At 41.8% G+C, this 24,574-nt stretch overlaps 1 protein-coding gene across 2 annotated transcripts in view; it reads left to right on the forward strand.

Moving 5' to 3' along the window:
* Positions 1-24,574, forward strand: part of RAB7A (RAB7A, member RAS oncogene family) — a 100,226-nt gene that overhangs the window by 50,729 nt on the left and 24,923 nt on the right. Inside the window, exon 2 of one of the 2 annotated variants that reach the window (XM_074340486.1) lies at positions 15,816-15,887. The exons of the other annotated variant lie outside the window; for it this stretch is intronic. The gene's annotated coding sequence lies outside the window, so the exon portion shown is untranslated. The remainder of the gene's footprint in view (positions 1-15,815; positions 15,888-24,574) is intronic. 2 annotated transcript variants of the gene reach the window in all.

Genomic DNA, 24,574 nt, shown 5'->3' on the forward strand with positions numbered 1-24,574 from the left:
GGTTTGGTAGAATTCACTAGTGAAGCCATCTGGTCCCGGACTTTTGCTTTTGGGAAGGTTTTGGATGACTGATTCAATTTCATTACTGGTGATCGGTCTGTTTAGATTTTCCAGTTCTTCGTGGTTCAGTCTTGGATCAGCAGATTGGATGAAAAACTAAACCCAACCATATGCTGTCTCCAAGAGACACATCTCAGCTAAGTTTCTAAGAACTTGTCCATTTCTTCTAGGTTATTGAATTTGGTGGCATATAGTCCTTCACAATATTTTTGGATGATCCTTTGTATTTCTGTGGTGTCTGTGATAACTTTCCCTCTTTCGTTTCTGATTTTGTTAATTAGTGTCTTCTCTCTTTTTATCTTAGTGAGTCTAGCCTAGGGTTTGTCAATTTTGTTAATCTTTTCATGAACCAGCTCTTTTTCACATTAACGTTTTCTATTGCCTTTTTGTTCTCTATTTCATTTAGTTCTGCTCTTATTTTTCTTATTTCCTTTCTTCTGCTGACCTTGGGTTTTACTTGCTCTTTTTCTAGTTCTTTAAGGTGTAACATGAGGTTGCTTATTTGGGATTTTTCTTGTTTCTTGAGATAAGCCTGTAATGAGTAAATTTCCCTCTTAAAACTGCTTTTGCTGCATGCCAATAATTTGGTAGGATGTATTTTCATTGTCATTGTTTCTATGTATCTTTTGATCTCTCCTCTAACTTCTTCTTTGACCCAGTTCTTTAAAAGTATGTTTAATCTGCATGTATTTGTGTTTTTTCCTGCTTTCTTTTTGCAGTTGATATCCAATTTCAAAGCCTTGTGATCAGAGAATATGCTTGGTATGATTTCAATCTTCTTAAATTTGCTGAGGCTGATTTTATGTCCCAATATATGGTCTATCCTTGAGAATGTTCCATGTACACTAGAAAAGAATGTATAGTCTGATGTTTTAGGATGAAGTGCTCTATATATGTCAATTATGTCCATTTCATCTAATGTGTCATTTAGGGCTGCTATTTCGTTATTTATTTTCTGTTTGGATGATCTATCCATAGCTGTCAATGATGTATTTAAGTCCCCTAGTATAATTGTGTTTTGGTCAATTTCTCCCTTTAGTTCTGTTAGTAGTTGATTGGTATATTTCGGTGCTCCCTGATTGGGGGCATAAATATTGATGACTGTTATGGCTTCTTGTTGTGTAGTCTCCTTTACCATTATGAAGTGTCCATCTTTGTCTCTTGTTATCTTTTTCACGCTGAAGTCTGTTTCATCTGATATCATTATGGCTACACCTGATTTTCTCTGGGTACCATTTGCTTGGAGTGTCAATTCCACCCTTTCACTTTGAGTCTATGCTTGTCCTTGTAGCTGAGATGTGTCTCTTGCAGACAGCATATGGTTGGGTTTAGTTTTTTGATCCAATCTGCTACTCTGTGCCTTTTTATTGGTGAGTTCAGTCCATTTACATTTAGGGTGATTATTGATATGTGAGGATTTCCTGTCATTCTATCTTTAGTTTTCTGGTAAGGCTGTGTCTCCATTGTTTCTTTGCCTTTTGTTGTTGTCTATTTATTTCTGTGTGGTGGTATTCTATGATGTTTCCCTCTGTTTCTTCTTTTATTACAGTATATATTTCAGTTCTGGATTTTTTTTTGAGTGGTTACCCTTAAGTTTATGTAAAAGAAAGTTTGATATTTAGAGTATTCCATTTTCTTCAGCACGCTTACTTTCTCCATTCCCATATTCTGGTTCAGGCCTTTACTCTCCCCTTTTTATGTTTGGTTGCCACAAATTGTCCCTGTTGATGGTGGTCGAATAGCCTCCTTTAGTATTTCTTGTAGTGCAGGTCGTGTATTAGAAAATTCCCTCAGCTTCTGTATGTCTGGAAAGGTCTTTATTCCTCCTTCATATCTAAAGGATATCTTTGCTGGGTATATTATTCTTGGCTCATAATTTCTCTCTTTCAATAGTTTGAATATTTGGTTCCACTCCCTCCTGGCTTGTAGAGTTTCTGCTGAAAAATCTGATGATAATCTAATGGGCTTTCCTTTGTAGGTTACCGTCTTCTTTTCCCTGGCTGCCTTGAGGATTCTTTCTTTGTCATTGATTTTAGACAGCTTCAATACAATGTGCCTTGGAGAAGGCCTGTTGGGATTGAGGTAATTAGGTGTTCTATTTGCTCTTGGATTCGAGGATCCAGTTCTGTCCACAAGTTTGGGAAGTTCTCATCGACAATTTGTTTGAATATATTCTCTGTTCCCTTCTCTCTTTCTTCTCCTTCTGGTATGCCCATTATTCTTATATTGCTCTTTCTGATGGATTCAGAAAGTTCTTGTAGAGTTCTTTCATTTCTTTAAAGTTTCAAGTCTCTTTCTTCTTCCATCTATCTCATTTCCAGGTTTCTATCTTCGATGTCACTGATTCTTTCCTCCATCTGGTCAACTCTACTACCTAAGCTTGTTATTTCGTTCTTAATTTCTTCTATTGAGTTCTTAATCTCCAGAAATTTTATTTGGTTCTTTTTTAAAATTTCAATCTCTTTCATAATATGCTCATGGTGTTCTTTGATTGTGTTTCTGAGTTCATTAAACTGCCTTTCTGTGTTTTCTTGCATCTCGTTGAGTTTTTTCAGAACTGCAATCTTGAATTCTCTGTCATTTAAGTCACATATTTCCGTATCTTTAAGTTCCTTTTCTGGAGACTTTTCACTTTCTTTCTGAGCTGTCTTTTTGCCTTGGTTATTCATGGCCATTACTGATTTATTATTTCTCTTCCTAGACATCTACAGGAGTGGCTTCTGCAACAGGTTAATAGGAAGAGGTCTTTCTTTTGTTTTCCAGTACTTGTTGGTAGAATGTGTTTTTTTTTCTCCGATTGCAGCCTTTTTCTTTTCTCTCTCTCACATGGTAGTGCTATGTTTTCTCTGCACTATTCCAGCTTCTCACACAATGGGGGGATTCCCTGGGAGACGGGCTTCTCCTCTGTTAATAGTTCGCCTGGGTCACAGGGCGCAGTGTCCGTGTGGGTATGCGGAGAGTTTTTGAAGTTCCAAAGCTCTTCCTGCACCAGATTCAGAGCCCGTGTGTTTCAGCAGTTCTGTTTACTCCTGCAGGGATCCGCCCAGGTAGGTGGGGCCAGAGGCGGGGTGAGTAGTGAGAGGTGGTCCAGAGCAATGGCGGTGACCACCACCACAGCGGGTTCTGCTGCCACAGCTCCCTCCCCTTTGCCGGAACTAGTTGGGCTGCGAATCTGTGTCTGCGGTCCACAGTTCTCAGAACTGCAAATATTCTGTTCTTTTGATCTGACACTGCTACTGTTCTGCTTCTAGCACCGGGCAGGTGGGGGTGGGGCGAGCTCTGGGAGGGTAAGGAGGGGGCGGCTAGTCTCAGTGCCTATGGCTTCTGTTCTCTGTGCGGCAGTGAGGGCTTAAACTACCGTTTTCAGCCTTCTTCCCTCAGTCTTTTCTGCGAAGTCTCTGCCGTGAGCGTTGGGTTCAGCCGTGTTATATGCTGTCCCCTCAGCCCTGTGGAGCCCTGGCGGAGCCCTAGCAGTCCGAGTTCTTCCCTCTCCCGCAGCTGCGGTAGTTCCAGGATGCAGCGAGCCTGGAGCACTGAGCTAGGTCTGCATCATGCGCCCGCTCCCCCCTCCGTCTCCTCACTTCTCCCTTCCCTCCCCCTCTTGCGTGATTCTCCCACTTGTAGGTGAGTTCAGTAGTGGGCCTCTTCGTCTTGCCTGTCTGCTGTGCAGGGAGTCCTTTGTGGAGTTATTGTTGTTCGATTTGTTGTAAATTCCAGGGGAGCTTTACAGAGGCTCGCTTAACGCCACCATTTTGATGACGTCTCAAACTTTTTATTTTAAATGTTTTTCTAGGACCCATCAGCTCCAAGTCAAGTAGTTGTTTTAGTCTAGTTGTGGAGGGCGGAGCTCACAGTGGCCCATGTAGGGATTGATCCGGCAATCTTGTTAAGGGCACCGCACTCTAACCAACTGAGCTAACTGACCGCCCCAGAACCAGATCTTAATTTCATTGATCTTTTGTTGTTTTGTTTTGTTTTTTAGCCTCTATTTCCTTTCTTGTACTCACTTTGGGCTTTGTTTGCTGTTCTTTTTCAAGTTCCCTTAGCTGTAAATTTAGATTGTCTGCTTGAGATTTTCTTACTTCTTTAACGCAGGTAGGCCTGCATTACTCTGAATTTCTCTATTGAGGACTGCTTTTGCTGTATCCCATATATTTTAGGTATTCTGTTGTCATTTCATTTGTCTCAAAGTATCTTGATTTCTTCCTTGATCTCATCATTAACCCATTCATTCTTTAGTAGTATGTTATTTAGCCTCAATGTCTTTTGTGTGTTTTTCTGTTTTCTTCTTGTAGTTGTTCTCTTTTGTCATGCTATTGTGGTCAGAAAAGAAGCTTTGATATGATTTCAGTCTTCTTCAGTTTATTGAGATTTGTTTTGTGGCCCAACATGTGGTCTGTCTTGGAAATTTTTCCATATGCACTTAAAAAGAATGTATGTTCTGCTGCTTTGGGGTGAAATACTCTACAAATATCAATTAAATCCACCTGGTCTAGTGTGTCATTTAAGGCTGCTGTTTCCTTTTTGATTTTTCTGCCCAGAAATCTGTCCATTGGTGTCAATGGGGTGTTACAGTCCTCCACAGTAATTGTGTTGGTGTTGATCTCTCCTTTATTTCAGGCTATATTTGTTTTATATATTTAGGTGCTCTTATATTGGGTTCATAGATGTTTACTAGGGTTATGTCCTCTTTTTGGATTGAACCCTTATCGTTATGTAATGTCTTTCTTTGTCTCTTATTACAATTTTGTTTTAAAGTCTGTTTTGTCTGATTTTTCATTTCCATTTGCTTGAAATTCTTTCTCCATCCCTTTACTTTCAGTCTGTGAGTCTTTCGATCTGAGATGAGTCTCTTGTATACAACATATATATGGGTCTTTTTTTCTTATCCATTCAGTTACTCCATGTCTTTTGATTGGAACATCTAATTCATTTACATTTAAATTGATTATTGATAGGTACATAGTCATTACCATTTTATTCGTATTTTTTTATCTTTTTTTGTTTGTTGTTCCCCTTATTCTTAAAGATGTCCCCTTAACATTTCTTGTAATACTGGCTTGGTGGTAATGAATTCCTTTAGCTTTTTCTTGTCTAGGAAGCTATTTATCTCTCCTCGTTTAAATGATAGCCTTGCTGGTTATAGTAGTCTTGGTTGTATGTTCTTGCTTTTCATCACTCAATGTTTCCTGCTACTCCCTTCTGGCCTGCAAAGTTTCTGTTGAGAAATCAGCAGTCTCATGCGAGCTTGCTTGTAGGTAACTAATTGCTTTTTTCTTGCTGCTTTTAAGATTTTCTGTCTGTCTTTAACCTTTGTCATTTTCATTATGATGTGTCTTTTTGTGGGCCTCTTTGGGTTCATCCTGTTTGGGACTCTCTGCACTTCCCAGGCTTGTATGTCTATTTTCTTCACCAGGTTAGGGAAGTTTTCTGTCGTTGTGTCTTCAAATAGGTACTTGATCCCTTGCTCTCTCTCTTCTTTTGGTACTGCTGTTATGGGAATGTTGTTACACTTGATGTTAAACTATCTTTATTGGGTTTTTTTGTTTTCCCCCCTTCTTCCGCCTTCCCCCGCCCCACTCCGGTTCAAGCTGTTGTTTCTCAGTGTAGTTGTGTAGGACAGAGCTCCCTGGCCCATGCTGGTATTATGAGCCTTGCACTCACCCCGGCTGAGGCAGTCAGTCGCCAGTTGTCGGTTGACTGCTCACGGCAGCTCTTGCCGGCTGCTGGCCACTCACGCTGTCCGCCGGCCACTCAGGTTGACCACTGGCCACTCATGGCAGCACACAGCAGCCCATGGCAGCTCCAGAGAGAGCCATTGTTCACAATCTTAGCTGTAGAGGGCGCAGCTTACTGGTCCATGTGGGAATCGAACCAGCGACCTCGGTATTAGGAACGAGGCGCTCCAACCACCTGAGCCACCTGGCTCACCCCGATTTCTTTATTTTATGGCTGAATAATATTGCATTGTGTATATGGACCACCTCATCATTATCCACTCATCCATTGATGAACACCCAGGTTAACCCATATCTCGGCTATTGTAAATAATGCTTCAGTGAGCATATGGATGCATGTGTCCCTTTCAAGTAGTGTTTTGGGTTTCTTCAGATAAATACCCCAAAGTGAGATTACTGGGTCCTCTTTGTCTCTTATTATAGCATTTGTTTTAAAGTCTGTTTCGTCTGGTGTTAAGTGCTGCTACTCCAGCTTTTTGTTTCATTCCCATTTTCATGAAATATTCATCCACTTACCTTCAGTCTTTATCTTTCGATCTGAAGTGACTCTCTTGTAGGCAGCATATGTAAGGGTTTTTTTTTTTCTTTGTTATCCATTCAGCCACCCTATTTTTGATTGGCATATTTAACCCATTTACATTGAAAGTAATTGGTGATAGTCATTGCCATCTTATTGTTTATATTTTGGACCCCCCCCCCCCCCCAAAGAAGTCTTCCTAACAATCCTTGTAGCACTGTTTTGGTGGTAATGAACTCCTTTACATTTTTCATGTCTGGCGAGATCTTTATCTGTCTTTTGATTCTAAATGTTGCCTTTGCTGGGTAGAGTAATCTTGATTGTAGGTCTTTGATTTCCATCACTTTGAATATTTCATGCCAATCCCTTCTGGTCTGCAAAGTTTCTGTTGAGAAATCAGCTGCCTCATGCGAGCTCTTTTCTCTTGTTGCTTTTAAGATTCTCTCTTTGTCTTGAACCTTTGGCATTTCAATTACAATGTCTTTTTATGGGCCTCTTTGGGTTCATCTTGTTTGGGACTCTCTGCAATTCTTGGGCTTATATGTTTATTTCCTCCATCAGGGTAGGGAAGTTTTCAGTCATTCTTTCTTCAAATAGGTTTTCAATTCCTTGCTGTCTCTCTCCTCCTTCTGGTACCCCTATTATGTGAATGTTGATACGCTTGCTGTTGTCACACAGGTCCCTTAAAATATCTTTTTCCCCCTTGTTGTGATTGGGTGTTTTCTCTTTCCTTGTGTTCTAAATCGTTGATTTGATCCTCGCCTTATCTAATCTAATGTCAATTCCCTCTAATGTATTCTTAATTTCAGTTATCATATTCTTTCTCACTGGTTCATTTTTATGTGGTCTTTTTTTTTTTTCATCTCCATTTTATGTTTTCTATCTCTTTGTTGAAGTTCTCATTGAGATCATTGAGCTTCCTTTTATAACCAGTGTTTTGAACCCTGAGTCTGGTAGATTGCTTGTCTCCATTTTGTTCTTTTTCTGGAGTTTTGTGCTCTTCTTTTATTTGGGACATGTTTTTCTCCTCATTTTTACTTCTTTCTGTGTTTGTTTCTATATAATACATAGGGCTGCTATGCCTCCTGGTCTTAGTAGAATGGCCTTACGTTGTAGGTGTCCTGGGGTGCCCAGTGGCATAGTCTCCCTAGTCACCTGATCTGGGTGCTCCAGGTGTATCTCTTGTGTGGATTTTTTGTGCCTTCCTATTGTAGTTGAGACTTGGTTGCTGTTTGCATGTCAATGGAAGGGATTGTCCCTCGGTCTGATTGGTTATGAGGACTGGCTGTGACTACAGTGGAGGAGCTCTTGTACAGGGCCTGACTGTATAGAGCAAGATTTGCTTTCGCTGGGCTCTGGTGCCTGCTGAGTCTGCTCTTTGGGCGTTTCATCCTTGGAGGTGGCCGAGTGATACTTCTAATTTGTCCAAAGCTGGCTACCGCATGGTAGCCCCTGGCCTTCTGCAGGGGACCCTACCACAGGCCAAGTTTAGCCTCAGGTGTGCCCTGTCCAGTGCCACCTGGCATGAGCCACAAAGCAATCTGCAGGCGGCCACCACCTGCTCTGGGCTTGGAGGTGCCTCGGGAGGCCAAGCTACGAACTGAGACCAGCTATTGCTAATGCCAGGCTCAGCAAGAGGTTTGGGACACACCAAAACCAGATTCTACTTGTTTGGATTATTTTAACCTTTGAGAGATTTTCAGAAAGTCTGCAGCATGAGCCTTTGGTTGTACTGTAGGAAAAGCCACAGGAAGCAACTTGGGCATGCCTAAAAGTTGAGTTTGGCAGGGTCTCAGGATCACGACCATGGAAGGTAGGGGATAAATGAACCATGTTGCCAGGTTGATGGAGACTCAGATATGGTGGCTGCCTCTGTCTGCCCACTGGGAGTGGGGAGGGCTCAACAAAGCAACAATGACTTCCTCCAGCTCCTCTATCTGGGAGAAAGCTGCCCCTCCAGCTCTGGCCCTGAAGCCAGATAACTCAGTTTTTTCCTGTGTGTCCCTGGTAACTTTCAAGCTGCTACCCCCATGATGGAGCTCAGCGTGCGTGACTCTGTCAGCTAATGTGGTGTGTGGGCTCTTAGAGGAGTGCCAGGGAATCCAGCCATCCTTTTTCTCACTAATCTACAATCTCCGCTGGTCTTCACAGCCAGAAGTTAGGGGGACTGCTGCTCTCCACAGCAGTGGAACCCTGTGCTGGGGAATCCTCGCTCTTCAGGGAGGACCTCTGCATCCAAGATATTCCTCTCTCTTTTTAATGGTCACACACAGGTGTGGGACCAGCTGTTCCATGTCTCCACTCTTGCTACCAGTCTCAAGGTGGCTTCTCTATATCCTTAGTTGTAGAGCTTCAGTTTCAGCTAGACTTCAGGCGATTCTCAATGATGGTTGTCCTGTAATTTAGTTGTAATTTTGATGTTGTAATGAGAGGAGGCAAGCACAGCGTTTACCTGTTCAACCATCTTGACCTGAAACTATTATTCCTTGACCTTATAATTTGAAGAGGGTAGGGCAGTTGCGGTGGAGTGATGGTGCAGAAGTCTAAATTGCAGTTCACCTTTCTGAAGAAACAATTCAGTCTTACAGTTGGAACACCTTTGGGACGAAATGGCTCTTGGATACCCTGGAAACCCAGCAGGCATTGAAAGTCCTTTTTATGCCCTTCATTTAAAAGTTTGAGGGATAGGTGCCATGCAGGGAAAATCCTGGTTGGGGCCTGTTGATTAGAGATTATCAGGAGTGCTGGCGCTGAGAGGTGGCAGTAATGCAGCCTTGACATTTGTAGCCTGGCCTTTGGCCTCAACTTGTGTTAAGATGGCAACTGGTAGTCTGCCTGGCTTTAGTAAGGCTCTCCACTTTACCCTCATTTGAACATTGTTTGACTTGCTGAGCTCTTGTTGAATCTGTCTTCCATTAGTCTTCACTGTTTTTACCCTAGGAGGGGAAAAGACACATTTGCTTTCCTACTAATACACAGTGTGATCAAAAAATACGGTGAATGTTTAAATTTTAAAAAATTCATTACAGTAAAAGATACATTGCCATTAATTCCCCTCAAAATACTCTCCCTCACTTTGAACACACTTATCCCATCATTCTTGCCACTTTCTGAAGCAGTTCTGGAAGTCCTCTTTCATGAGTGTCTTTAGTTGCACTGTCGTGTCTGCCTCAATGTCCTGAATCTATTCAAAATGTTTACCTTTCATGGTCATTTTGACTTTGGGGAAGAGCCAGAAGTCACACGGTGCCAGATCCAGTGAATAAGGTGGATGAGGACACACTGTAATGTTTTTATTTGACAGAAATTGCCATATACCAGAAGTGATGTATGACACAGAGCATTGTCATGATGGAGGATGAAACCATTTGCCCATTTCATGTTAATGTGTTGTTCATGACCTGTAATTCACACACCTCAACCATAGCTCACACCCAACTGACTGCACCGAACAAGTTGAAACTTGTTACACTGTTACTAAGGTTCAACATGCCGCTTTGCGTATTGAAGATCCCTGCCTTTCCATTGGATGGCACTTGGCAGCAGCATTCACCATATTTGTTGTTCACACCTCATAACTCATAACCCTTGCCTCTTTGACTTCTTTCCTTTTTTCTTAGCAGCAGTACTATACCACATTACCTGTACTTCCCTATTTGAGAACACTCTGTTAATGTACTCCTTGAATGGTGTGAATTAACTTTTGGCATCTAACCTAGGCAGGCATGATACTACATTTTGCATTATTTGCTATGCTTGTTTTGGAGCTTTAAAAAAATTCCAAGTATGGAGACATTATTATTTACCTGACTGGATTTCTTTTATTTTGGCATTTTGTTTCAGGAAGTAATCAGGAAGAAATTGTTTTGGAATATAAATGTAGCCATATGAAACACCTCAGTGCACCATGGTTCTTATAAGAGTACTTAAGATAAAATTCATGGAACTGCCCTACAAAATTGCATACAATTCCTAAAGAGGACCTTCTCCAATCTGATGAAACCATCTAAACTATCACTAGCACCTAATCAGAGAAGGATTTTAATTTTAATTAACTCTTTGTTACTACACTTCACTCGGGCAAGGAATCTCTAAACACTGTTCCTGTTGATCAGTGCGATCAGTTTGTGCTCCTTAGTGTTCATTATATTGTTAACAATATTGCGTGCTTTAATTTCAACGTCCTTTGTTCCTGTGCTTACCTCATTCCTGTAAGCCAGTGATTTGTAAATAGTTAACTGAACCTCAGTCTCAGTGGGTTGTAAAAGACCTAGTATAGTGTTTGGAGTCCTCTGTTCTGCTAAGGCAAATGGCTACAAATATTTTTAAATAATTATGATATCATTGCTGTGCTGTAGTAGTCTAATGAAAAATTTAGATGTTACATAATACCTAACATTTGCCATTGAAGAACCAATATCTTTACTGTGTTTTCAAGAATGAAAGAGGATAGACTGGATAATGAGTATTAGCCATAAATTGAGATTTGAAATGTTTGAGGACTATATTTTAATCCTAGTAAAATGCTTCAGAATTGTTTATACCAGCACTATACACTAAAAGTTTCTGTAAGGATGGAAATGTTGTATATCTGCACAGGTGGCTAGTATGGCTGGCGAACTGTACTTGATTTCATTTAATTGTATTTAAATAGCCATCTGTGACTAGTAACTACAGTATAGGTCAGCACAGCTCTAGACCAGCATTTCTCAACCTTTTTTCATTACTGCATCTCCCTTCCACCCCCCTGGGCCTTTTTAGACATTTTCTCCTTAATTGTCTTCCCTGCCCCAGTGAAACTGTAATACCACAAATATATTGTGTATATCCATTTATATAGTGTACCTTCTAAAGGGCCACTAACCATTGTTAATGTCACCCCTTTGGGAGTGCATGGTCTTAACCAGTTGAGGGTTGGCATTATAGTGAAGCTTACCCCAATGTCAGTACAGTACCAGGACAATTATAATGACTACTAAGGCTAATGGTACCTACAAGTGCAAATGAGAACTTCAAAGCTGTGTAAGTTTTTAGAGGTTTGTAAAAAAATCAGTCATCCTTTTTTGTCCTTGGGTGATATTCTTACGGCATCAACATGTTTTGGTAATAGGTGATACTTGTACAAAGAGGCAGACATTTTAAGAGATATACTGAATTTAATCCAGTCAGAGGTAGGTAACCAGTAAGTTGAGGGGTCTAGAAACCATGTTGCATGGAGAGGAGTGGAGAAAAATCAAAGATGTTGGGGTTGGTGATGGAGAGACTGGGTGTCTCTAAGTCACTTTGCAGCTTCTGAAGATTGAATACTGCACAGAAGGTAGTTCATAATCACTGTTAGTGTTCAGGCAGAAACTGGATGATGGATGTATCAGTGTTCTGGAAGAAGTATCTCTCCTAATAAAAAGTCGAGATTAAGTGACTTTAAAGGACCTATTATGGTTGAATTTAAGGTGCTTTGATTTTGTTCTGTAACTGGCCTCACTGTCTGTAGAATTATATAGAACCCCTTGTCCAGTAGGGAGTTGTGAAATAGCCAGCTTAATTTGGCCAGTGAGGTTTTCTAGTTTAATCTTTAAAAAGCTACAAAACAGAATGCTTTGTTTAGCTTATAGCGAATTGATGATCTCCTTTGATGTAAAAAGTATTTGCAGTTATCTGTAGCTCAGCCCGACATCCAGTCCAGTAACTGACACTTAATGGACACTCAGTAAGTGTTAGAACTGAACTAGGTGTGCTTACCCCCTAGTTCATAGTTAGTGACCACTGTTCCTGAAAAAGTTGAGACCCGTGATTGGACATGTTTAAAATTGATTAAGGCATAGAAAATGTCAAAACATAGGATATTTTTGTCTGAGGTGGTCCAACCAACATGGGTTAGGATCATGTGAGCAGTAACCCATGCTCTTAGGACTCATGTGCCTATACTGTCACTGCAAAACAATAAAAGTGGAGGCAAGAATTCAAATTGGTGTATGGGAGTAAGTCACTTAGTGATCCAATGCCCACCTCTCAGTTCTGCTTTTTCTGCTGTTGGCATTGGCCATATATCTTCCTCAGTTGATAAGAGTCATATCCTAAATATGATTCTCCACTGCGTTGTTTGTTAACATATGGCACAATGTGCTGATACACATTATAATTTCAGGTAGTACATGATAAGTGAATGTGTGATATAAGAAATATAGCTGGGACCTCAGGTACATTTCAATGAGTTGACATATAGATATAGCAGATATCATAAAGTTAATATAAGAGACTGCAGTAATGAGATTTGGAAGGTGAAATAATACTAGTTGACTAGGTACAAGTTTTTCATCACAGTTAGAAAAGCCATCATGTAATATTAACCACTTACTGAATATATTTCATGTGCCAGATGGAATGTTAGGAGCTTTCTCCTCATTATCTCATTTGTAAAGAATCCTCATTTTTCACATGAAAGCAGAGGCATGTTTAAGTTCACACAACTGAATGTGTTTGAGATGGGATTTGAACCCATGGCTGTGACACCAAAGTCTGTGGTCTTCCCACTGCTCTAGCAATTCCCCATGAAGGGGAGTAGGCTTTAAATTGCCTTGTTTAGGCAATTTCTAGCCATCCTTCTCTTCCTCGTATTCAGTATACCGTTTAGCCACCTCTTTGAGAGTTTGGGAGTATCTGCTTCTGGTTATCATTTCGTGGGGGCTGTGATCTCAAGTTCCTTAAGCAAATTTGAATGAGACAGTCAAAGCAGAACTATAAAGTAGAATGTGGCCTGGTACTTTGCACTTAGATACCCAGCAAACACTTGAATGTTGGAAAAGTAGCCAGTGATTCTTGTTGAAAAACAATTTAAGGGCAAGAACACTGGAGCTTGACTGCCTAATTCAAATCCTGGATCTGCAGATGACTAGCCTGCCTGGCCTTAGACAAGTTACCTTACTTTTCTGTGTCTATCTTGAGTTATAAGAAAGAGGCTGCCATCTGAGCTGTAGCTGAATGGACAAACATTGCATTTGCCAGACAGTTCTCCCTTGGTGGCAGAAGCTGATACCCAGGTGGGTGGGGAAACTTGCTATCTGCTTCCTGCTCCCTTTCACCTGCCTTACAACCAGGCTAGACCTAAGGGACAGCAGTGCTTTAATAGCACTGAGTTGTGCTATGGTAAGTAACAGCAAGCATAACTGCATTCTGATGTCTAGCCACTCCTTGATGTGAACATGTACCAATTTCCCTTTTTGACCATGGTAAACTCTAGTGAGATGCAGGGCTTTCCACAAAAATTATCTAAATTTCGTGAGGAAAAGAGAGTACCAAAGGCATTTCTTCATGTCTTGCATAATCCTTCTAGATTTTTGCTTACTCCCTTTAGCCTTTATTGCTAAGGACCACAGATTACTGCACACAAAGAAGTAATGGCTCTACTTTTCTTTTCTTTTTTTTAATTTTTATTGGGGAACAGTGTGTTTCCAGAACCCATCAGCTCCATGTCAAGTTGTTGTTTTCAATCTAGTTGTGGAGGGTGCAGTTCACTGACCCATGTGGCAATCAAATCGGCGACCTCGGTGTTATGAGCACTGCGCTCTGACCACTGAGCTAACTGGCTGCCTGGCTCTACCTTTTAAGTGAGAGCATAGGCAACACTTAGTACTGTGTCTGCTTCAGAGGCTTTGCCCTGGTCAGAACTCAGCCAGCCTTTCCTACTAATTGACATACATGAGGTGTCATGATGGGCAAGAGACTCAATGTCTTCATTTGAATAAGAGCTAACTAGCCGTGTGCTAAGTCCTGGGCGGAGCCTGTAAGAAGACAATGAGCATCAGCACCCAAGAGCTGTGTATGTAACCAGGAAAGAGCGCTGTGCTCCAGGTCCCTTCCTTGGCCTCCAAGAGTGCACTGTCTGAGCACTAGTTATTTACCAAGCCGGGACATGTGACAGGCACTGCTGGAACTGGGGATTCAGAGATGAAGGAAAGGCTGCCTTCAAGGAGAATTGGCCTCTTCCTCTTCCCCCAGCTGGGTGACAGGCAGATAAACAGGTAGTCATGATTCAGTATGTTAAAAAGGCACCCTAACTCCCAGATGCTCTGGGGCTTGTGGGAGTGGTGTCCAGGAAGACAGGCTCTCAAGACTACCTACACTTCACCCCCTCCCAGATGAGCAGGATTCTGGGTACAAAGGAGGAGGGGTGGAAATGAGGCACATTCTGGAGAAGTGTTGCAAGGTTGGACTACATAACTCCCTCGCATGGTTGTCTGGCATGCCCATGGTAGCCTGGGCTTTAGCTTTTGTGTGCCCTCTCAGGCCTCCAGTCTTGGTGAATTCTTGCTTCTCCCACATCCCCACTATCTTGGCCCCAGACAACTCTTTCTCGTCTCTCTGACGTCCACTGCTTCCCCAACCTGACATTCCACTCTTGCTTTTTCTCATTTCAGTTCCTAGGAACTCCTCTCAAGTTTGTAAGAAATTGAAAACAAGTGAAACATCCTCAACAATTAGTGTTTTTTTAAATGTTTTATTGGGGAAGGGGAACAGGACTTTATTGGGGAACAGTGTGTACTTCCAGGATTTTTTTCCAAGTCAAGTTGTTGTCCTTTCAGTCTTAGTTGTGGAGGGCACAGCTCAGCTCCAGGTCCAGTTGCAGTTGCTAGTTGCAGGGGGCGCAGCCCACCATCCCTTGTGGGAGTCGAACCCGCAACCTTGTGGTTGAGAGGACACGCTCCAACCGAGCCATTCGGGAGCTCAGCGGCAGCTCAGCTCAAGGTACTGTGTTCAATCTTAGTTGCAGGGGGTGGAGCCCACCATCCCTTATGGGAGTCAAGGAGTCGAACTGGCAACATTGTGCTTGATGCCACTGGCCCATGTGGGAATCGAACCGGCAGCCTTCAGAGCCTTCGGCGTTAGGAGTATGGAGCTCCTAACGGAGCCTGAGCCACCGGGCCGGCCCCCTAACCAATTTGTTTTGACACACTGAGTGCTCTTTAGGCATTGCATGTACAGGTGTTTAGTCTTACTTTTGAAAACTGTCAGTATTTCTGCTGATAGTGTTCTCTCTCTTGCTCTGCTACTCTTAAAGTACTCTGTATTTATATTTCCCTGTGCAGTGATTATGTCTTCTTGCCTACCAGACAGCAAACCTCTGGAAGGCAAGGTCAGCCATCTGTTATTCTTTGCACTGCCCTCCATGTCTGGTGAAAGCTGACATTCCCGTTTTAGCACAGGCATCTAAACCTAAGTCATGAAATCCTAGCACAGACAAGCATTCCCTCAGTTAACAGTGAAACAAGATATAACTAAATACAATCGTATCTTTTAAAAATAGATTTGATTGCAAGATTACTCCAGGCCTTCAAGTATTGGAGGAAAGGGGAATATGATAAAATTTAACTGAGCTCATATTTTTCCTAGTATTGGAAATCCCTGTAGACTATAAGAGGGAAGTAGTTGAATGTGAATTTCAAAATACATGTTCCATACCACATCCTTGAGTCTGTAAAAGCACTGGTTCTTGAACTTTCCAGAGTACAAACTGCTTCAGCAAGACAAGAAATGCCACAGGACTTGCTCTCTGTCTGCAGCCACCTATGTTCCAGGTATGAGTTCCCTGTTTTGGCAGGTTCCACTCTGGGTTTGTCACAGCTTAGCCCCACCCAAAATATCTTGGCTTTTACTGGGTTTTTCCTACAGTGAAAGGTACCTATTACTCAGATCCTTTATTTGTGTTTTGGTCCATATCTATCCTCTACTCAGTTATACATTTACCATTCAAAGACATTTTGAACATTAACCAAAATAAAACACATATTTAATTGAGTAAAGACCATGTCTTCTTTGTGTGTCAAGGTCACTTCAAATGTAATTCCCTTCCAAAAAAACTCCTGGCTCTTTTTTAGGATTCCCTAATCCAAAAGACCCTTTGGTTGCATGAGACATAGACCTACGCAACTTCCTCGGCGCTTTCCTCATTGCCTGTACCCTCACCAATCCAATCCGTAACTTGATGCTGTCTGTCTTTACTTCACACCTTAAAACGCATCCATTTGCTTCCACTTTCACCACTACTCTGGAGTACTCATCCTTGCCTGAAATTTATAGCAGCCTCCCCTCAGGTCCACCATAGGGTCTCCTTCTGTTCTAGCACCATCTCCCCACCCACGGCAGGCAGGGCTCACAGTACGGACACCACTGCATGAAAATCCTCTTTCTCTGACCTACCCGTGTGATCAGTTCATAACCTCCTCCAGATTTTTGTTCCTCCTACAACAAGGCTTTTGCATGTGCTATCCTTTCTGCCAGGAAAACTCTTTTGCTCTCTTTCCTCCTTCAGATCCAGGTTCAGTCAGTTCTTCCTGGAAGAATTCTTCCGTAACTCCCAGCCAAGGTTTTACCCTTAAAATAAATTTAACATGTCTTTATCACAGTCATGTTTTACTTTTGCAGTTTATGTGATTTCTGCTTATCGTCTAATGTCTGTTCTTGCCCTTGATATTTATTTAATGAATGAATATAAGATTAATGTGACTCTAATTGGTTGGTAGTCCTGGGGCTTTAAGAGTTCTATTCATTTCATGATCAGAAAGGCCCTCTTTTTAGGTGTTTCTAACTAGGTGTTTCTAACCTCAGATTTCTATGGAGGCAAGACTTAATCTTGCTTGCCTTCCCACCAGAGGCAGATTATTACAGATAACCAAAGGTGCTTATCAAGCGTTAATCTGGAGTACGTTTGTCATAGTATTTTTATTAATGGAAATAAACTTATACATTCCCTTTTTTTCAAAGGAAGGCACAGCTCACAGTGGCCCATACGGGGATCAAACCGGCAACCTTGGTGTTATCAGCACCACGCTCTAACCAACTGAGCTAACCGGCCGCCCCTAAACTTACACAGTCTTGATTTTTTCTTACAAATATTCTGAGTTTGTTAAAAGTATGAATTGCATTTACAATTTTTATGTAAAATCTCAAATATGTACAAATATGTGCAATAGTAAGAATAGAATAGTGTTACGTACGCGTCACTCAGCCTTAGTTATCAACTCGTCTGCCAGTCTTGTTTTTTCTGTGCTCATCATCTCACCATCTTTTATTTTGAAGCATGAAGTGCCTTTTTTGATCTTGGTGATCACCCAACGTAGTGGCTGAGATGAGGGTCTTTGTAATCAGTCTAGGGCTCTAGTCTCACATCTGAATATTTTTAGAAACCTAGTGACCACTTATGAGCTTCTATTTTCTTGTCTGTTAAATGAGAATTTGATCTTCTGGGCTTGTTGTGGGGATTAAATGAATGACCTCAGTAAAATCTGTAGTGCATTACCTAGCACAGAGCGTGTTCAGTTAAGTGGTGTTTATTTCTTGCTGTTTAATAGGCTGTGCTCGTCCACTGTTTGGCCCCTAATCTGATTCCTCATTTTGGAAAATTAAAAAAAGATCTGCCGGGTGGCTGGATGGCACAGTTGGTTAGAGTGCGAGCTCTCAACAACAAGGTTGCCATTGAAGGACAACATCTTGGAGCTGATGGGCCCTGGGGAAGCACACTGTTCCCCAATAGTCCCCAATAAAAATTTTATAAAAAAAAAAGATCTGCCTACAACAGATACTACTGTTCAGCTTGACAACCAGCATAGTAGTGTGTGTGTGTGTGTGTGTGTGTGTGTGTGTGTGTGTGTATGACTTCAAATGCCTTCCTGGTCTCACCCCTGTAACACCCAAAACTTCATCAGCCAGTGTTGCTTGCCTACCTCAGTCTGAGCCTTGAAGTTCATCAGTTTTGAAGGCAAGATGACTGCTGGGTCTTCTGTAATGTTCAGGTACAGAGCACAGAATCTTGGAAGAAAAAGCCTTGGAGATGTTTCATACTAGTTAAAAGTTTAGAATGGTGCCTTTGAATCTGCTCAGAAGCCTGCTACCTCTGAAATCTGTGTCTCTTTGATGCTTTTTCATGCGGGGCAGCCTGTGGGCTCTCAGCTCCCGTTCCCCACAAAGAACACAAAACATGGTGAGGCCAAAAAGGAACACCCACAGAGCCATAGATAGGGGAGTCATACCACTATACTCTCGCTGGCGGCTGGGTTGGAGACACAGGAAACAGGAGCCACACAATTCTCAACCCTCATTGCTCTGCTTGCAGGCTCAGCCACCATCTTCTTGCCAGCCCCCATTTTCTACCAGCAATCTCTGCTTGCTAGTGTAGCCACAGCCGTTATATTAGTGGCCAATGGCTCACTGGTTACAGCTGACGGCCAACTAGCCACAGCTGATGGCCATGCAGTTCACAGTTGATGGCCATTTACTACCTGAGCCAGCACCTTTCTATGTGAGGCCGAGAGCCTGGAAACTGCTTTCTGGGGCTCTGTCCCCACATGCTTCCTTCCCAATGCTATAGTTAGAATGTGCAGTAAATCACATTCTGGTAGATAAAACCGGCAAGACCGTTAGACAACTGAAAGATACATGTTTAAAATGTTTGACTACTTATCTTAAGAAGCGCAGATGGAACCAGTCAACCCTCATTTCTACCTACAGGCATACTTCATTTTATTGTGCCTGACAGATGTGTTTTTTACAAATTGAAGGCCAGATCCTCAACCAGCAAAAAGATTATTACTCACTGTCATGCGGGAGACCCTGCTCGCTGCGCCATTTGTCATGCAGGGCGTCATACAGGGTGGCCTGCAGGGTCTCTGCTCCCGCTCCCTACACAAGAACACAGGATATGGTGAGGCCAAAAAGGAACACCCACGGAGCCATAGATGGGGGAGTCATACCACTATATTCTCTCTGGCGGCACTATACTCTCAATGGAGGCTGGATCCACACTGTCCGCAAACCGCCATCCACACTTGCCAGCACAGCCGCCATCTTCTTGCTAGCCCCCATTCTTTCTCTCTTCTCCCTCTCTTCCTAGCATAGCCACAGCAGTTATATTAGTGGCCAATGGCTCACTGGTTACAGCTGACGGCCAACTAGCCACAGCTGATGGCCATGCAATCACAGTTGGCCATTTACTACCTGAGCCAGCACCTGTCTATGTGAGGCCGAGAGCCTGGAAACTACTTTCTGGGGCTCTGCCCCCACACTCACTTTATTGAGATACTTGCTTTATTGCAGTGGTCTGGAGCCGAACTTGCAATGTCTTTGAGATGTGTCTGTATATGATTAACAATGACTTGTGCAAATGATAGCTGGAGTATGGTGAAATGGAAAATACGAGTTCATTGCTGATAGGGGTGGAAACTATTCTGGAAAATTATTTGTCAGTATGTTTCAAGAGCCTCTAAAATATCTGTACTATTTAGCTGAGTAATAGCACATTTGTGAATCTGATCAGATTATGATAACAGATGATATACATAGGTTCATCTCATAATTAAAAACAACTGTGTGCTTATATAACAAGGAAAGGAGTGGAATTAACCATATGCTGAAATATCATGCAACCTCAGTGTTAATAACATGGGAAGATATTCAGTGTAGAAAAAACAATGCAAAATTTAAACACTATAATCTCAGTCACTTGCAGGAAAACTAGAAGGACTTACACCCTGATGCTAATAGTGATCGCTTCTTAGGAGATGAAATTGTGAGTGGCTTTTTGTCTTTGCTTCATTCCTTAGTACTTACATGAACTTTCTAAAATTCAGTACTTTAATTGGAGGTGGTAGATGGGGGGCATGGCAACAGAAAAGTCATCGTTTTGGTTAAGATCTAGGTGTTCATAGGTAGGCAACTTGGAAACACCAAGCAAGTGAAAAATGTTAATGGACTGTAGAAAGGCAATTGGTTTAACTGCCTCAGCCTTGTTGAACCATTAGCGTTTATTCAGATATTTAGTACCATCGTTACATATGCACATTAGACACACATGTAAATCAGAACAGCAGTTATTGATCTCTCTTAGTGGTTTCCAAGCCTGGTGCATGCGCCTCAGTTGCCAGAGGGAACTTTTAAAAATGCCTAATGGAGTTCTGCTCCCCACACCTGGTGAATCAGAATCCACTTTGTGGTGAGAGCTGGTATTGCAGAATGGCATGGTTAACTGTTGGGGCCTGGACTGACACCTGATAATTCCAGCTCTGCCACTGAATTGCTGTGTGACCTTGGACATGATAAACACCTGGTTCAGTTTAATTCCCTGTGTTTTACACTGTTATCTTGATGACTTTGCAAAAACTTTGCTTTCAGTTCCTTGATACTGCAACTCCCTATAGAACCTGACTTCTACTTGAGCATAGTCATTGTGTATTTCTGATTACCATGCAAAATTGTTCTACTCCAAGAATTCAGACTTTGAAATGGCCCCACTGGCCCAGAACTTTGAACTTCCTACCACTTCCCGACTCTTCTCATTTTTCCTACATCAGTCCTTTGTTCTCATTGCCCCATTTGCATTCTCTGTCAGGTGCTTTCTTCCCTCACTAACCATGCCCAGCCTAGACCCTTGCACAGCATTTTCCCTGGCCTTTTTACCTGCTTGATGTTTCCCTATTATGTTTGCCTATGTGGTCATTTGGCATCTCTGCTTCAGAAATAAGGAAAGTGATAACTCCGGGATAATGGAGGGAAATTCTAGGTTTTGATTTATTACACAAGAAACATCCTTGAGGGAAAAAATCAATTCAGCATAGAATACTGTTAGTGTTTGCTCCAAAAATACTTGTTCTTCCAAGGAACTCAATCTAGAGCACACTGATGAGGTTTGATGTGATACCAGAAAGAAGTGATAGGTCAGTTGGTCAAGGAACGTGCGTGGAAGTTTTTATTGTAAGAGAGAAAAGTATATTGGACTGAGCAAAGACCCCTACAGTGCAGGCTGCACACCTAAAGGAGACTTGCAGCCCCGAAGGAGGGGGTGAGGAGGATTTTATAGGAGCTGTGCTGACAGAAAATGCTGACTGCCTGCAAGCCAGTAGCTGTTTTGTGGCATTTTCTGTTATCGCAAGTTTGGCTCTGTCTGCAGGTGCAGGCCAGCAGACTCTGTCTGTAAATCAAGGTCTCTGAGACCTAGCATTCAGAGACCTAACATTAAGTCGAGGTCTCTAACATTGAGAGAGCTAACAGGAAGGAAATTTGTCATGAATATACCTTATTCTAGAAAGGTTTTAGGAGATACTCATATGTAACCAGATTAATGGATGTTATCTGAAATGTTCATTTCCAAGGAATGGGTCAGGGGCCTTGTATACAGCAACTTGTTTCTTTATTTCTGCTCTGCCTGCTTCGTTTTCTCCTGTAAAAAGAAGTGGTCTGTGCATTAGAGAACTGTTTTCCAGTTAGAAATTTCTAACTTTGTAGAATTTAAAGAGGTAATTTCAGTCTTCAGAAATCCATGAAAATGGTGATAGAAGTGGGTAACAGAAAGCAAAAACTGCCAGTGGAAATTTTAACAGCTCTACTGCTTGGGCAGCTTCTTGTAACAAAAGTTCTGCAGAAGTTTTGCTTTTTTCTAGAAACAAGTGTCCCATTCTTGATCCTGGACAAGATTTAGTACAAAAAAAAAAAAAAACCAAAAAAAAACAAAACCAGAAAACAAACAAACCAAAAAAAACATAGCTCTTAACTTTTGCCAGTTTAAAGCCATCAACGTCCTGGTGAGACCTGATGTGGGATTTCTTCAGATCAGCTGTTGAGTACCATTTGCAGCAACCCCTGACTGTTTAGCAAGCCCTAAGTGAAAATGAAAATCTACATTGATGTGTAGTTTGTCTTTCATGATGAGCAAGGAATATTTTTGTAATCATAAAACTTATTTGCAATATCAACAGGTTACCATATTTCTCAAAAATGGAAATAGCCTTTTGAGTTTAAAGGTAATGTGCCCCTCTAAAGATTATAATAAGTGAGTATAAAGAACACAAAACTATTTGTGATCCCACTGTTACTGGAGTCATGGTTCTTCTTGCCAAAGCAGTGAAGAATCAAAGGTCAGCATTGCTGATTAATATGCAAGCAGGGCTTATTAGTGATGCATTCTCAGGGAAGATGACGGGCCTAGCCAAGATGGGAGAGGCAGAGAGAGAGAAGCCTAGGCCCCTGGTATTAGTGATACGTGCTCGGGGAAGAGAACGGGCCTAGCCGAGGTTGGGGAGAGGGGGAGAAAGAGACAGAGACAGAGACAGAGACAGAGACAGAGAGAGAGAGAGAGAGAGAGAGAGAGAAACAGAAAGACAGAGAGTGAGGGCCAGAGAGAATGAGAGAGCACGAGAGCGAGAGCTCTCTTGTCCTGAGGACTTAGTTTGCTGGGTGAGGTGAGGGAGTTACATATTGATTTAGTGGAAGAAGTGGTGCATGCTCTTCCACATGAGGTCTGTTGACTCAGATCCTTATCTTGCTGCAGACCACCTCTTGTCATCTGTTGTTACAAAAAACAGATGCGTGGCTGGAGGCAGTTAATCAAAGCTAGTTTTGAGCTTTTTCTGTGGGCACTATGGACTCCCTCCCACCCCTCAGATTTTCCACCCCTACTGGAAATATCTCTTCTTTCCTTATACTGCTGTTTAGGCTTTATACCGCCTCTTTCTCCTACCTACATTTTCTATTAGGTTGGTGCAAAAGTAATTGCTGTTTAAAATGTTAAAAAATAATTGCAAAAACCGCAATTACTTTTGCACCAACCTAATAACTTGTACTTAACACCACCACCCAGGAAAAACCTGCTAATATTGTGTATCTCTTTCAACTTCATGCATAGCCTTTATGTGTTTAAGTTTTTACTCCTTTGGAATCTGTTGTGGAAGATGAGGTGTAGGGATGTTAATTCTCACCAAAATTTTTCTGGTTTCCACCACTTAGGAATTGTTCATTTTTTTGCCATTGAATTTTATATGCTATATTTGTCCAGATTGTTCATTTACAAAGTCTCTGTTTAGTCCTATTCCAGCCCCACACTGTTAAGGCAAGTCCCCTGTCATTACTTTTCTTTGGGAGGAATGGGAGGGACTATTATGTGTTTATTTGTATGACTAAAGTTAGAATTATTTCATCAAATTGCCCCCAAATTTTTGGAATTGCTTAAATAGGGAAGAATTTATACCTTTACATACCTCTTCCTACTGGAAATATCTTTTCATTCAGATTTTCTTTGTCTCAGTAAAATTGTCATCTTTCTCATTTATACTGTTAATCACTGCAGTATAAATTTGGAATGTCCTTTAGGAAAATGAATTAGCAGAAGTTATGAAAATGTTAATACTTTCGACGTAGTAATCCCATTCCTAAACAATATCTGTGAGTTAAGATTAACAGAACACTTTTTCCCCTGTATGAGAATTTGACTTTTGGTTAACTTTCTAGCTGTTTCCCTGGGACCCCGATAAAAGCAGACTGTCATCTCTGTTGCTGGGCAGCACTGCTTGTGGCAAACTCACTCCTAGTTGGTAATTGTATCTGGATACGGAGGGCTGTGAGTACCTGATGACCCCCATAGTTGGGCTTCATGGAACACAGTGGCTTTTGTGCTAGATGTGTCCCTTATGGGGAACCAAAGGAGCTATCAAAATATTGGCTCCCCTTAGGAATAAGGGCTCTAAGTCAGGGTGTTAAGTCCACATTATCTCCTATGTGGACTGTTGCAAGTACAACCAGCAAGTTTTGTTCTTGTGCTAGTCCTCAGTAAATGGGTACAAGGTGTGGCCTGTGACAATCTTGTGGGTCTGAGTCTGAGAAGGCCTCCCCCCCCCACCCCATGGGCTTTGCCCTGTCCCAAGGAAATGAGCCCACAAATGGAAGTTCAAAGATGTTTCTTGCAGCATTACTTTTCTATAATTTTTCATATATTAAATAAAAGGCAGGAATGGCTATTTAAACACTTAATTCACTCGAAGGAATATTGGACATTAAGACTATAATAGAAATAAGGATAAATGATAACGCAGAAGGAATAAAATACCAGATTGTATGCTGAGGCTGTGGGACTGCTCTCCTAAGGATGTGGGGGACTTCTGTACCGCATCCTCAGCTGCTTTCGGGGATTATTATGACTGGGTTTGCAGATGAGGAAGGAGATTTAGGCGTTGTGCTCTGCTGTCCAAGAGGGTCAGCCTGACAAGACAGCCCCACAGGCACACCTGCAGCCTGTGTAAGCAGAAATACAAAGGAAACAAACATGAAATCTGTCATGTGGGACCAGGGAGCTTGTGTATTTCTTGTTTTTTGTGTGTTTTTTTTTTCTTCCTAGTAGTATACCGGTGAAACTCACAACCAAATTATGGAAATCCCATTTCCTATTCTTGAATTTTTAAAATATTCTTCAGTAATTTCTTAAGAGAAGGTACCATTAGAGCAT

This window comes from Rhinolophus sinicus, linkage group LG09 (genome assembly GCF_036562045.2).
Source record: "Rhinolophus sinicus isolate RSC01 linkage group LG09, ASM3656204v1, whole genome shotgun sequence".
Classification (NCBI taxonomy): domain Eukaryota; kingdom Metazoa; phylum Chordata; class Mammalia; order Chiroptera; family Rhinolophidae; genus Rhinolophus; species Rhinolophus sinicus.